The sequence below is a fragment of the Pseudophryne corroboree genome, chromosome 1 (assembly GCF_028390025.1).
Source record: "Pseudophryne corroboree isolate aPseCor3 chromosome 1, aPseCor3.hap2, whole genome shotgun sequence".
NCBI classification, from domain to species: domain Eukaryota; kingdom Metazoa; phylum Chordata; class Amphibia; order Anura; family Myobatrachidae; genus Pseudophryne; species Pseudophryne corroboree.
In genome coordinates, this window is record NC_086444.1 from 1,174,762,516 (window position 1) to 1,174,778,442 (window position 15,927).

Sequence of the window (15,927 nt, forward strand, 5' to 3'; positions counted from 1 at the left end):
TCATACCACCCTCATGGAGTCTGTTTCTGATCGTTTGAGTAGACACATGCACATTTGTGGCTTGCTGGAGGTCATTTTGCAGGGCTCAGGCAGTGCTCCTCCTGTTCCTCCTTGCTCAAAGGCGGAGGTAGCGGTCCTGCTGCTGGGTTTTCGCCCGCATACGGCCTCCACCACATCTCCTGATGTACTGGCCTGTCTCCTGGTAGCGCCTCCATGATCTGGACACTACGCTGACAGACACAGCAAACATTCTTGCCACAGCTCGCATTGATGTGCCATCCTGGATGAGCTGCACTCTGTCTCATGCTACCACTAGAGTACACACACCGCCAGCTTTCAAAAGTGACCAAAACATCAGCCAGAAAGCATAGGAGTTTAGAAGTGGTCTGTGGTCACCACCTGCAGAACAACTCCTTTATTGGGGGTGTCTTGATAATTGCCCATAATTCCCACCTGTTGTCTATTCCATATGCACAACAGCATGTGAAATTGATTGTCAATCAGTGTTGCTTTCTAAGTGGACAGTTTGATTTCACAGGAGTGTGATTGACTTGGAGTTACATTGTGTTGTTTAAGTGTTCCCTTTATTTTTTTGAGCAGTGTATATATATATATATATATATATATATATATAGTAATCACAGTCAATCTGGTTCTCACTTCAGTCCAGTCAGCTTGCAGTGTGCCCTGGCTATACAAATCCAGCAAGGGTAATAAACATACCACGCACGGCACTGCTAATAAAACTCCATTATACTGAATACATTTTACAGCTATTTCAGCCTGTTCTACAAATTCTAAATAAAACAGGGACACTACAATCATGCTGAAAATATTATATACACCAATTTTGCATCACATTAGCAAACATCAGATACTATATGAATAAATGTAGCAAAAAAACTCCAAAAAAACATTTATTTTAATAAAACACCATACTAACGAGCTGGCCATGGCACATCAGAGACATAAGACCCACGGACCACCTCAGGAGGAATCAGGACCTGAACTGGCTTCTCATACTCCAGGTAGGTAGTGATGTTAGGGGGGCCACCTCCTGTCTGCCGTGCTGACTTCGCCTCTTTAGACATCTTTGCCTTCACACAATGCTTTATCTCATGGAAGCACTTGAAGCACGTTTCATCTGTCCAGTGCAAGTGGCCTTCCGCATTCACCAGCTTTGCCCAAATCACATTCTTCTTCCGTGTACAAACTTTGACAGCCTCACGACCAAACAGCTGTCGGCAATGCTTCATTACCTCTTGTACCAGGCAAGGGCATAGCTACCATAGGTGCAGGCAGTGCAGCTGCTATGGGGCCCACCTTCTCTGTCAAAGTTACATGTGTTATATACATTTTTTTCGCCATTGGTTCCTTTCAAACTGCAATATACCTAGAGGTAAGCCCCTGAACCTGCTCATTGTATTGTGGTATAAAATGAACTGGAGGTCATTTTTTAATATTATATAATATGAACCGGGCCACTGTAATGAGGCACAATATGAACAGGGAACACTATATATCATAATGTGAATTGGGGGTATTGTGCGGCATAATGTGTACTGGCAGCTCTGAAATGTGACATAGGGTGAACTTGAGCACTACTACGATTCATAAAATAATTTAGGGCACTACTATGGGGCATAACATTAGATAAGGCTCCACTATGGTTCAGAATATGAACTAGGGTACTAGTATACGGTATAAAATTAACAACTGCTGCAGAGAAGTGTCTCCCTACAAGAATTGGGACAAAGGCCCCTTCAAAATGTTGATATGGGGCTCACACAGTTCTGGCTACACCCCTGGCACCAGGGACATATTTACACCAAATGTAAACTTGACGTTATACCCGGTCTTGGTGGTCCTGGTGCGCTGCAGGGGTGCCTCATACTATCCTCAGCTGCTACCTCCTCCACCTAACCTCCAACCAAGACATGACACACAGCACTTACCACCCAAAAAATGCGGCCACACTTAAAAAATATGGACCAGAGTAAAATCCAGCCATGTGCGGCAGTGTGCAACAGATGCAGCCGGAAAACACAGTTCTGGAATACAAATGGCTTAGACATCAGAAAACACAAATTAGAAAAACACGGGAGCTGAGTAAATTTCTCAATGTGAGCTTCAAAATATAAATATGAAAATGGCTGATGCCAGCTGAGATTGATCTCTGCCCGTATTGGCAGAAACACGGGAATTTAGTAAATTTACCCCAAGTAATTGTCATGCAAGAAGAAATTATCAGAAAGTGCTCTTTTAAAATCACTAAATGATCTCACCTACAACTGAATTATCCAACATGTTTTCAAAACATAATGAAAAAATTTAATAATGAAAAATAAATTGATTAAATAAGATTAAATTAAGCAGTTTAAATTAACTGAAAAAATTATATCACCATCACCTATTGGGGCATAGAAAAGCTTGTATGAATAACCCAGGTATGATGAAAGGGTAAAGTGACCACGTGACTCCCAGGAGACTATACCCTTCTTCATATGTCTGTCACTTTTATAAAAACAAGCAGATACATGGGGGTCACAATAGACAACATAAAATGTAAATCAAACTTACACAGTATCACTGTAACAATCATGTATAAATATGACAAAGTGATAACTTATTGACCATCCACTGATATTATAATGTAGGTGTTATATATATTAGGAATGACTACTGTTGGAGATAAGCCTCCTTCTATCAAGCCCCTTCAATAGTCTATTTGATACCGTTTGTTTACCAATGTATTGGTATTCCCAGGAAGCAGACAACACACACAGTTATGTCCGCAAAATGAGACTGAAGCTCGTTTAATCAGCAGGGCGTTATATAGCAAAAAGGTACTTGCATGAACACTTGCTACACGTCACATATAAAAACAATAATGTATCTCTTCTCAGAACTCCTCTCTAGCTGACACCCTCCTTTGTGTCCTTCACAAGAAGTCTAAACACAAGAGAAACTGTCTATAAACATATTTTCAAGACTATAGCTACGACCTTGTTTCTCACAGAATGTACTAACTGTGAAATGTCAGCATTCTTATGATTTCTTAACAAAGCATACTTCTTATTCACTACATCATGGCTGCTACTTAATAAAATGGCTGATAGCTGCAATACATCTCCCTCAGTCCCTCCTTTGCATAATAATATTACATTACAGTTGAGCTACAAGTCATTACACAAACTCTACCTACAAGAGTCTAGGCAAACAGTCTAGCTATAATGGTGCTAAAGACTATTCCCATAGGATTGTGCTTGTCATTCTATCCCACGGAAGATAAATAACCGCTCACATCATATCCATTAAGGTAGACTGCTCACGACTCCTTCTTGCCAAGCTCTTTTGTAGTTTCTTAAACTTGGATGTTTCACATCTTTGAGTTTACAGATTTCTTTCAAGCTGAAAGGAAAAGGAAACAAAATAGCATCTTAAAACACAGATATATGCAAATTGCTAAGCCAACAATTTTTAATGAAAACATCACTATTTTAACAATCTACTCTTTGATCCCACTAAACCAATTAGCTGGGTTTAAGCAGGACATTTCTCTGAACCACTTCTTGCGCACTGTTTCATTAGTAATAAACATACAACCCATTTTTGGAGTTCTTTTCATACAAATACTATAAAATGTCACTCTATTCAGTAGTATGTATTTGCTTCAAAGAAAAGTAAAACCCTTATACGTTTATATGTAGTGGTGACAGATGTCCATTCCCCTCCTTTTTCAAAATGTGGCCCATGTGAGCCCAGCATTTCTTAATTAACTGGTCTCTTTGAAATTCTAGAAATTTATTGATCTTTACTTTAACTTGACTAACACAAGATCTAGTGGCTCTGATACCACACTTCTTATATACTAAACACTGGCATGTAACTGTGGATTGGTGGGCATGCCAGTTTCCCTGCCCTCTCCTGTGAGGGATATAGAGTATATTATGATTACCCTAAGTACTGAAGTTTCCAATATAATGACCCATAGTGGTCTGTCTAGTTTAGGCCCAATTGGCCTCTGGACGTTTATGTGTTTCATTGTTCAAACTTAACTTGAGCAAAGTTGCAGTGGAACCCAAGTTTCTCTTTCCTTAATTGACACAGAAGTGGGCGTGGTCAGCAACACTCGATATGGACCATCAAATCTGGGCTCAAGTGACTCTCACTTGTCTTTCTAGATACACCCGATCTCCTGGTTAAAGCTTGTGGGATTCAGATCTGCTCCTGAATCTGGGAGAGAGGCAAAACTAGAAAATGCAGAGGTGTCAGTTTCTTCAGCAAGACTTTTTCTTTTTTTAACATATGCAGTTGAATTACCATATTAATGCAATAACTGTTATGAATAATAACACCCTATCGTAGGTACGCTATCAACCAATATTTCATAAGGTGAATAACCTTTGGTTTTACTGAATATGGTTTTTACTATTAACCAGTACTACAAATAAATACTTTAGCATCCCCTGGGGGTTTCTGTGACACACCCATTAACCTGTGGGGGATACATGGCCTGTTGTATTCCCAAATCATACCTTATGTACTACAAAAAAGGAAGAAAAAGGGAACAGGGATCAGTTTCTATGGGTGCACTCACTCCCATGAATACAAAGTGTTATTGTTAATGTTGTATCTGTGTCATTAAACTTTTGTATATATATGAGTTGACACTCAATTTATAGTACATTACCAATACCCATATGGAATGTATCAACTTTATTAGTATCCCATATGAAGTATTTTGACCTCTAAGTGAGGCCTCAAATAGCGAAATATAAAAACAATAAAAAATAGTTGGACGTGATGTAGAAAAAATGGACAAACAAAGGAAAAAGGTTTTGTATTGTCCTGGTGAGAAATAATAAAGAGATGTTAAAAACTAAGCCATGTGCCACCTGTTATTTCTTGATTGTATATACTAGACCTATATGTTATATTTCACTCATATATAACTGAAAACAATATGATTGGGACAAATGTGATCTATAATGGATAAACTGTAACCTTATCTTTGTTCTATTCCCTAGTAAACCTGTAGCAACCTTGCTCAGTTGATATTAAACAATTTTTATTCTAATTGAATTTGAGCATTATTATGTAATGTATTGCTTTACAAGGACAATAATTCCCAACCTAGGTATTATATCTGTACTTTTGTTCTATTGAATATTGCAGTTACTGCTAAATAGTGCACATAAAGTTACTCATAGAAGATCCTCGGCCTCTTCCTCTTCACGAGGACCTGCTGCAGCAGGGGCCGTGCGTATATCAAGACTTACAGCGGCTGCGTTTGACGTCATTGCTGTTGAGCTCCAGATCCTAGCCAGGAAGGGTATTCCCAAAGAAGTCATTCCCACTCTGATTCAGGCCAGGAAAAGGGTCACGTCTAAACATTACCATCATATTTGGACAAAATACGTGTCTTGGTGTGAATCCAAGATGGCTCCAACGGAAGAGTTTTAGTTAGGACGTTTTCTCCATTTTCTTCAGGCGGGTGTGGATGCGGGCATACGATTGTGTTCAATCAAGGTCCAGATTTCGGCCTTGTCCTTTTTCTTTCAAAAACAATTGGCCTCTCTTTCAGAAGTTCAGACCTTCGTGAAAGGGGTTCTGCACATCCAACCTCCATTTGTGCCTCCTGTGGCACCATGGGATCTTAACATGGTGTTGCAGTTCCTTTAATCTGATTGGTTTGAACCTCTCCAGGAGATAGAATTGAAGTTTCTCACTTGGAAAGTGGTCATGCTGTTGGCCCTGGCATCCGCAAGAAGGGTGTCTGAGTTTAGGGCCTTGTCTCACAAGAGCCCGTACTTGATTTTCCATGAAGATAGGGCTGAGTTAAGAACTCGTCAGCAATTTTTTCCTAAGGTGGTTTCTTATTTCCATATAAACCAACCTATTGTGGTGCCAGTGGCTACTGACACCTTAGCTGGTTCAAAGTCTCTGGATGTGGTCAGAGCTTTTAAAATTTATGTTGCAAGAACAGCTCGAATAAGGAAAACAGAGGCTCTGTTTGTCCTGTATGCTCCCAACAAGATTGGGTGTCCTGCTTATAAGCAGACTATTGCGTGCTGGATCAGAGGTACGATTCAGCACGCTCATTCTGCTGCAGGATTGCCGGTACCCATCCTGGGTGGCTGTCCCGGGAGTCTCGTCATTACAGCTTTGCCGAGCAGTTATTTGGGCAGCGGCAAACATGTTTGCTAAGTTTTACAAGTTTGACACCTTGGCCTATGAGGACCTACAGTTTGGTCAATCGGTGCTGCAGGGTCATCCGCACTCTCCCGCCCGTACTGGAGCTTTGGTATAACCCCATGGTACTGAATTGGACCCCAGCATCCTCTAGGACGTATGAGAAAACAGGATTTTAATATCTACCGGTAAATCCTTTTCTCCTAGTCCGTAGAGGATGCTGGGCACCCAGCCCAGTCTGTACTTTACCTGCAGTTGTTTTTTTGTTAAAAATGTATTCAGCAAGGTTGCTGAAATGTTCAGGCCCATTGGCATGTGTTTTGTTGAATGCCATATGTGCGGCATGGTTGAAGTGTGAGCTGGTATGAATCTCACCGTTAAATTAAAAGTAAATCCTTTCCTTGAAATGTCCATCTCTCTGGGCACTGTTCTTATACTGAGGTCTGGAGGAGGGGCATAGAGGGAGGAGCCAGTTAACACTCTAGAAAAGTCTTAAAGTGCCCATGGCTCCTGCGGAACCATCTATACCCCATGGTACTGAAGTGGAGCCCAGCATCCTCTATGGACTAGGAGAAAAGGATTTACCGGTAGGTATTAAAATCCTGTTTTTGTATTCATCAACAGAAAAAGGGCCAACTGAAGCAAACTACCTGGATCTCAATTCTCTGACACAAACCAAAAATCTGTTATTACTGACTTGACTCAACAATGAGTCAAGTGTCTTTTCATATGCAAATGAATTACCTTTGGCAATAATAGATTTAACGTTTTTCTTCTAATAATGTTAAACTCTTTGAACAGACAGGAATAAATTCTGGTTACAAATGATTAATAGGTGGACAATTGTAGACAATAGGGATAAGCCCCACCAACAAACTGCAATACTGTATCAGCTAGTATACTTTTCTATGAAAAACTTATACCACTATTACCACACCTTGTATGTTAAATCTCGACAGCAGATTCCTTACATTAAAAGAGACACACAGTCCCTGGCTATACTAGATTTAAAAAGGCTGAGTATGCGAGTGTTCAGTGTCTTAACCTAATTCCATGCCATCTGGTTAAACACTATATAATTAACAGGTAATTTATCAAGACAATATGGAAATGTATCACCAATACATTTTTCTATCACCACTTTATCAACATGACACCCCACAACTGTTGCAAAAACCTGTCTTAAGGTTCCCTAAAAACTTAAATCACTGTTTTGCAATATACCTTTGACTTCACAATATTTAGACTCAATAGCAGGATTATACCACAAAAAAATCTGACCCGTCATTTAAAAATAAAACCACTTTTTTTCCCTTGCAAAATTGAAACTGAAACTTGTGACTTTAAAATAAAACCACATTTTCCCTTGCAACAGTGAAACTAAAATGTATAACTTTATCAGCGCACACAGAAAAATAATGAATGGTTTTCAAACAGACAATTGGGTCCAAATGATCGCGTATTGCTTACCTAATCAGATGAACAGACCAAAGGACTGTATACAAGTACTGACAGAGTAACCAAGTTGATATATAATGATCAATCTTTAGATTACTCACCCGGGTATGTCAGTAGTTGCATAAGTTCAGCAGTCATGTCATCATCCCCGGCCCCCCGCACCCGCCTCTCCCCTACAGAAGCATCTACATACCCCCTCCCCCATCTGTGCCCCACCCCACCCGCAGCACCTCTGGACCCCCTCCCACATCCGCATCCCTTGTGCACCCACCCCTCCCCCATCCGCATACCCTCTGCAACCGCCCCTCTACCAACCGCGGTGGCTCTGGACTCCCTGCCCCACCTGTGGCTCCACCACACCCACCCCTCCCTCACCCACGGCACCACCACAACACCCCCTGACCCCATCCACTTCTCCCCTACACCCACCACTCCCCCAACCACAGCACCTACTAGGTGATTCATCAGGCCCTGCTTGCGCTGTTCACGCCATTGCAAGGGGCTGTCGCCCATTAACCATTTCACGCCCTTTGCCCATGCACTATTTAACCACTCACAAAATTATGATTGGAGGTAGTACTCCATATCCCGCAACCACCCTATCCCCACCCGCGGCGCCCCCACAAACGCCCCCCCCCCCCTCCACCCGCAGCATCTACAGACTCCCTCCCCCATCCACAGGGCGTGATGAGCCACCTAGTATTAAATGCTTTGTGATTGTTTGGCCACATACTGTAAAGATATGTCTTCATACACTAAGGGGGAAATTTGCTAACAATCGTTTTGGGCTGCAATTCCAAATCATCCCTTATTGACGGAATGTTTTGCGCTGCAAATCATGTATTTACTATCAATCATGTTAGCTTGCATATTGCCTTTCAATTGTGTATCTAGTAGTTTTGTGGTGTGTTGGGAGGTGCAAATTTAGCTGCAATAAAGCAGCATGTTTGTTGCTTTATTCTTTAGATGTGCAAATAAGCAGGACAGGCTCACAGAGTCTGGCGCCAGTTATGGTTTAGTTTTTTTGTTTTTGTTTTTTTGGGGGGAGCACCTTTTTTTTAATAAGATATAGGGGTACATGTACTAAACAGTGACAAAAAGTGGAGGAGCCAGTGTAGAAGATGCCCATGGCTACCAATCAGCTGCTCTGTATACTTTTATAGTATGCAAATTATAAATGTTACATCAGTGCTGATTGATTGCCATGATTGCCTGTTCCCTACCTAGTCTCCGAGCCAGTGTGCACCCCCTCTGCTTCCCCTCCTCCTGCACTGTGGCTGCCAGTACAGTGGCCCACAGTAATGGGGGATTGGGGGCGGTAGCGCGCCCTCTAACCTTTTTTGGCGCCCGGAGCTTGCGCTCCACTGGAGCCACCCTCGCTACACACCTGCCTTAGTCTTACCACAGAGGCAGCAAAAAGCCACTTGCAGGGTAGTATTTGATTATAACACTAATTGGTTTGACACACATAGAAAGTGATATACAGCATAAAGCACAATGGATGAGGGTGGGGGAAAGCCCCGGCTAGTTTCATCTGAGTCCTTTGCACACAGATTCAGACTCAGGGGGTCATTCCGAGTTGTTCGCTCGCTAGCAGTTTTTAGCAGCCGTGAAAACGCTATGCCGCCACCCACTGGGGAGTGTATTTTAGCTTAGCAGAAGTGCGAACACATGTGCAGCCGAGCTCTGCAAAAACAGTTTGTGCAGTTTCAGAGTAGCTCAGAACCTACTCAGCGCTTGTGATCACTTCAGCCTATTCGTGTCCGGATTTGATGTCATACACCCGCCCAGCGAACGCCCAGTCACACCTGCGTTTTTTCAGACATGCCTGCGTTTCTGCAAACACTCCCTGAAAACGGTCAGTTGACACCCAGAAACGCACCTTTCCTGTCAATTTTCTTGCGGCCGCCAGTGTGAATGAAAGGTTCACTAGAACCTGTGCACAATCACAACGGTCTTTGTACCCATACGTTGTGTGTGCGCATTGTGGCGCATGCGCAGAAATGCTGATTTTTAGCCTCAACGCTGCGCTGCGAAAATCTGTAGTGAGCGAACAACTCGGAATGACCCCCTCAGTCAAACACAGATGTATACATTTTGCAAATCACAGTGGTGTGTGGGGGTTATTCAGGGGATCACGGCCCACCTGATCTGACATTTTTGTACAAATAGACCAAGATTTAACATATGAGGCACTGCATGTGGTAAAGATCAACAAGTCAATTAATTAAGTTGTTATCCTTCGGCTATATAAGCATTTAAATTATAATCTAGTCATTGTGCTAGAGGGGTCTGTTATAATTACTAAGCAACAACGGTAGCGGTTATGAACACCCAAATGACATAATTATACTTTACTGTTTTTGATGAAACATTAAACCGCATCAATTACCATCTCATTAGCCTCTGGGGAGTGTCAAATTAACTATCTTTAACCGGACACTATTTGAAGGATTTTACACAGCGAATAAGCAAAACTCCAACATTGCTACAATATATATCACTTCAATAGAATCACAAGTCCAGCGCAATTGTGAGGTAGATAATCTAAAAATTACACAATTACTGTGAAATTATATATGTATTTAACATAATAACAGCTTTGTTTAGCTGCCAGGAAGATCCTGCCAAAGAAGATACTTATTTAGGAAACACCTTACAGTGTTGCAAGATCACTCTACAGAAGAGACACAAACTTATGAGGGTGTCATACGTAAGTCCGCAGTAATATTATTGACCATACATTTATTACGTGAAGTTAGAATAAAGCAGCATAGATCAGAGCCGTAACTAGGTGTGTGCGGAGGTGGCACCACACATAGCACTGCAGAGTAGGGGGTGCCGTTGGTGGCACTTGTCAATTATCTGTTTTAATCACTTTCACTTGGAACTCCACGATTTTTGAAGCCCAACATCTCATGACTGCAGCTATCTCCTACCCTGACCCCTTCTGCTGCTAATGGCTATACAACATTCATGAACTCAAATTTAGATTTCTTTGTTGTTCAGGCACACTGTCCTTTATTACATTTCAAGATGCTGACATAACCGGGATTTGAACCCATTGCCTGTGGCATTGCAGTCAGAATCTATTCATTGAGCTATCTACCCTTGCATAGAAAGGTAGATATTTGTAAGGTAGAGAATTCTAACTATTTTAAGCTTAACTTGTACATTGTGAAAAATGATCAGCATTACGGCTGAGCAGATCTATGTAGTGTGTGGCTGCAGGAGATTGGATGTGTGGCTGCAGACTACACACAGTAGGTCTGCTCAATTGAAATGCTGATTTTTTTTACAAAAAAACATTAGCTTCATATAGTGTTCATAGGGGGTCATTCAGACCCGATCGCACACTGCATTTTTTCGCAACCATGCGATCGGTCCTGAACAGCGCATGCGTGTAGCCTGCAATGCACAGGCAAGTCAGCCGCCAGCAATGGCCGTCGCTGGGTAGCGTTGAATCTAACAAAGAAAGCAATCACAGCGGCGATCGCAAGAAGATTGACAGGTAGAAGACGTTCGTGGGCAGCAACTCATCGCTTTCTGGAAGTGTGCGGAAAAACGCAGGCATGCCAAGCCATTCCGGAGGAGGATTCCTGACGTCACCACCTGTATGAATCATCGCAGCGGCTGAGTAAGTCCTGGGCTGTGCAGTACTTTTGTTTGTGCAGCTCACTGCACAGCAGAACGCACCCCTGCAAAGCGCTCACCCCCCTCCCCTGTAGGCGATGATTACCTGGTCGCAGCAGTGCAAAAAAAAGCCTGCGTGCGACCAGGTCTGAATAAGGCCCACAGTATTTATGTAGGGTCAAATTGCTCAATGAGTAGGGTGTTGAATAGAATTTAACAGGTTATAGGTTTGAATCCTGGGTATGGCAGTATATTGAAAAGTGTTATTTAGTCAAGGGTATTGTAACTGAAAAACAACAAGATCTCAAGTTAAGTGAATGTGGTATAAAGATGATTTGTGTCCAAATCCATTTTCTTGCAGTGGTCTATAAATGTGTTTTATATATATATATATATATATATATATATTAATCTTGTCATGTCCCTTCCCCACAAGGCATGTGCCTTATGTCCCTATTAAGAAAAATGGGGGGGGGGGGGGTGCAATTCTCTCTCTGGCACAGGGCTCCAGTATAAGCTCTGCTCCATGTATTAGGAGGCGGGTGTTCACCACTATGGTTGTCAGTTACAGCAGCGTCTTTCCAAAAGTGATGGTGCAGTTCATAGGGTAATAGGCAAATGAGTGATACTGTCAACGCATTTCATCCCATAATGCACTGGGACTTTCTCCAGGCTCAAGAGCAAGTCCTAGTGCATTGTGGGACAAAACCATAGCAGTGAACACTTGCCTCCTATTAGACGGAGCAGAGCTTATACTATCACCTACAGATACCCGGGGCATTGGCCGCCTCACCACCTGGGGAGAGAGATACGACCCTGGCTTTAGTGGAGGAATTCCCACACTTGTGGAGGGGTAACTATTACAGCAGCTATCTTACCAAGTAAAGTGCTTTGTATTCTAATATAGCCGGGACGCCGGCTGCTCTTATTAATCATGTAAGGAACATTGTTACTATTACAACAAACAGCCTGTCCATACAGCGGGGTAATTTGCTACATTGACATCAGTGCAACAAACTGCTACGTAATTACAAAGAATAAAATACAGGATAGCAGTGTAACTGGAGATTGAGAGGGAATTTATACCAGTGACTATAAAAATGTATAGAATTATCTCTGGTAAACCAACAGTGTCTCTTAACATATTGTGTATATTGAATGAATATATGTAAATTTTTATGTTTTCTGAACTTTTGTTGTTGTTTGATATTGTTTGTTTTTAAATAAATGTGTTTCTTATGAAGTGGGATTATCCCAGCATAGATGCTAAGCACACAGCCACTTTTTAATTCGATTTTAATGTATACATTTTATGTTATCACGAACGCAGTGTTTAAATAACTATGTTTTACTTTTTGCCAGAGGCTCCAAAACAGACTCAAAACACATGCAGCTGTGATACATTGAAATAAAATAAAACATATTATAAGTGCCGGGAGGGTGGTACTGGCTTAATACTGTCTTGTATGTGTGTTGATTTATAATTATACCACATTTAATAAGCAACCGAAAATAAGACATAATCTGAATAATAACAACACGTGGACACGAGATTTAATCTTTGTGACACAATCTTTATTTTTCATTTGCACTTTATGTACAGTATGTCAAGTCTCTGTGATTTTAACTTCTCTTTTTCACTGTACTATTTGCTAAAAATGTGAGTAAAAATCACAATGTTATATTGGGGGTAATTCCAAGTTGATCGCAGCAGGAAATTTTTTAGCAGTTGGGCAAAACCATGTGCACTGCAGGGGGGGACAGATATAACATGTGCAGAGAGAGATAGATTTGGGTGTGGTGAGTTCAATCTGCAATCTAATTTGCAGTGTAAAAATAAAGCAGCCAGTATTTACCCTGCACAGAAACAATATAACCCACCCAAATCTAACTCTCTCTGCACATGTTATATCTGCCCCCCCTGCGGTGCACATGGTTTTGCCCAACTGCTAAAAAAGTTCCTGCTGCGATCAACTTGGAATTACCCCCATTGAACAGCAATTAAAAGTTATGTTTTATTATTTTGTTTTTCTCTTATGCACCAAAGATACAGTTTGTCTCTCTTTTTTCTAGTAGAAGAGATCAGTGTCCTGAAACTGAACATGGTCAGCAGTTTGTGCAGGTACGGCAGAGGGACATTTGAACCAGAAACCATTGGTCAATTGTGAAGTTATACAGATGTCCACCTCAATTGTAAAAAGATTTTCCATCTGTATGACCTAGACCCTTGGACAGCAGGCTCATGCTCTGTCTCAGGCCTGCACAAAACTCATGGCTGTGTTGCTCTTTCTTGCTACTGGCAGCTTCCAGTCTGTCACTGGCAGAGTGATAGGGGTTTCACAGTCCCTCCTCTCCTGGTATCTGACTCAGGTGCTGGACACATTTTAGCCCCACATAGATGCCTCTATCTACTTCCCTACCTAGGAGTTACATAGTTACATAGTTAGTGAGGTTGAAAAGAGGCAAAATGCACATCGGATTCAACCTGTATTCTGTGTTAAGCTGTTCATATTATAATGCGCCTGCTGGAGTAATGGTTTAGTACCAACTGAAAACTAATGATTCTTACCACTCCCAGAAATGATTGTCAATATCTTAAATGCTATAGCCTTGGATACTTTTTCCAGTTAGAAATTTGTCCAATCTATTTTAAATGCATTTACAGAGTTTGCCATTATTACCTTCTCCGGCAGGGAGTTCCAAATCTTTATTGCCCTTACCGCAAAGAACCCTTTACTACGTTGTGTACAGAATTTTTTCTCCTCTAGCCTCAGCGAGTGCCCACGTGTCCTATACAGAGTTCTTTTAATAAACAAATCCCCTGCTAACTCCTTGTAATGACCCTTTACATATGTGAAGATATTAATAATGTTTCCTCTTAGACGCCTCTTTTCTAGTGTATACATATTTAACCTAGTAAGCCCTTCCTCATACTCCAGTGTCTCTTACCCTTAAATCAATTTAGTAGATCGCTTTTGAACTCTTTCGAGTTCCCCGATATCTTTTTTATAATATGGTGCCCAAAATGTAACACAATATTCCAGGTGCGGACATACCAATGATTTGTACAGTGGCAGGATTACATCCTCGTCCATTGTCTCAATGCCCCGGTTTATGCAAGCAAGCACGTTTTTTTGCCTTTTTTGCTGCATTTTGATATTGTGTACTGTAACTAAGCCTATAATCTATGAGCACCCCCAAATCTTTTTCCACCACAGTTAACCCTATATTTTCCCCAGAGTGTAGGCCGTGTGTGTGTGTTTTTTGTCCCAAAATGCATAACTTTGCATTTTTCTATATTGAACCGCATTCCCCATTTAGGCGCCCAGGATTCAAGTTTAAATAAGTAATTCTGTAGAGACTCCACATCGCTTTCTGAATTAATTTCCTTACATAGTTTAGTATCATCTGCAAAGATTGACACTGTGCTTTCCAGGCCTATTCCTAGATCATTGATAAATATATTGAACAGTAGCGGGCCAAGTATGGACCCTTGTGGTATTCCAGCTGGAGAACATACCGTTGACCACTACTTGTTGTACTCTGTTATCCAGCCAATTACCTATCCATGTACAAATAGTATATCCTAGGCCAAGTTTCCTTAATTTGATGATCAGTCTCCTGTTATGCACTCTATCGAAGGCTTTTGCAAAATCTAAATATACCACATCCACTGCTTTTCCCTGGTCCAGATTCTCGCTCACTTCCTCATAGAAGCTAATTAAGTTAGTTGACATGATCTGTCCCTTACAAACCCATGCTGACTTTTGCTTATAATCTTATTAACCTGCAGATAATCCTCTATGCTATCCCTCAAAATACCTTCCAATATTTTACCCACTATAGAGGTTAAACTAACTGGTCTATAGTTACCAGGATTATTTTTAGTTCCCATTTTAAATAAAGGCACTACCTCAGCTATGCGCCAATCCTTTGGTACCATGCCTGATCTAATTGAACTATGGAAAATGAAGTATAGGGATTTTGCTAGCTGCGACCTAAGCTCCATAATAACCCTTGGATTAAAACCATCTGGGCCTGGTGATTTATTAATCTTTATGTTGCTTAGTCACAGTGGCATGCACTCAGGGTTGCTTTCACTTGCATTGCTGGAATTACCAATGTTTTTGGTGGGATAGATTGCACACACTTTGGACTGAGACCTCCAAGTAGGAGATAAACTATCAATTTAAATTGCCACCATGCACACTACACTAATGTGCGCATGGTATGTGATGCAAATCTAAAAATAATGAGTGTTGTTGCAGGTTACCCTGGCTAATGTCATGACTCCTTCATCCTCAGCCAGTCATCCCTCTATAACAAATTTGAAGAAGGACAAATATCATAAGGGTGGCTGCTGGGTACATATAAATAGTGATGCTTGTGTAATGTGGAACGAAAACCACAAAGCAAATGTTTTTATCATATTACTATGCTATCTTCAGTGCCCTGCTAAAGTATTCACCCCCCTTGGCTTTTACCTATTTTGTTTCATTACAACTAGTAATTATTACTTATTTTACCTGAATGTTATGTGATGGATATGCACAATATAGTCTAAGTTGGTGTAGTGAAATGAGAAAAATGTATATACAAAATATTTTTTTTAAATAAAAATTTGAAAATTGGCATGTACAT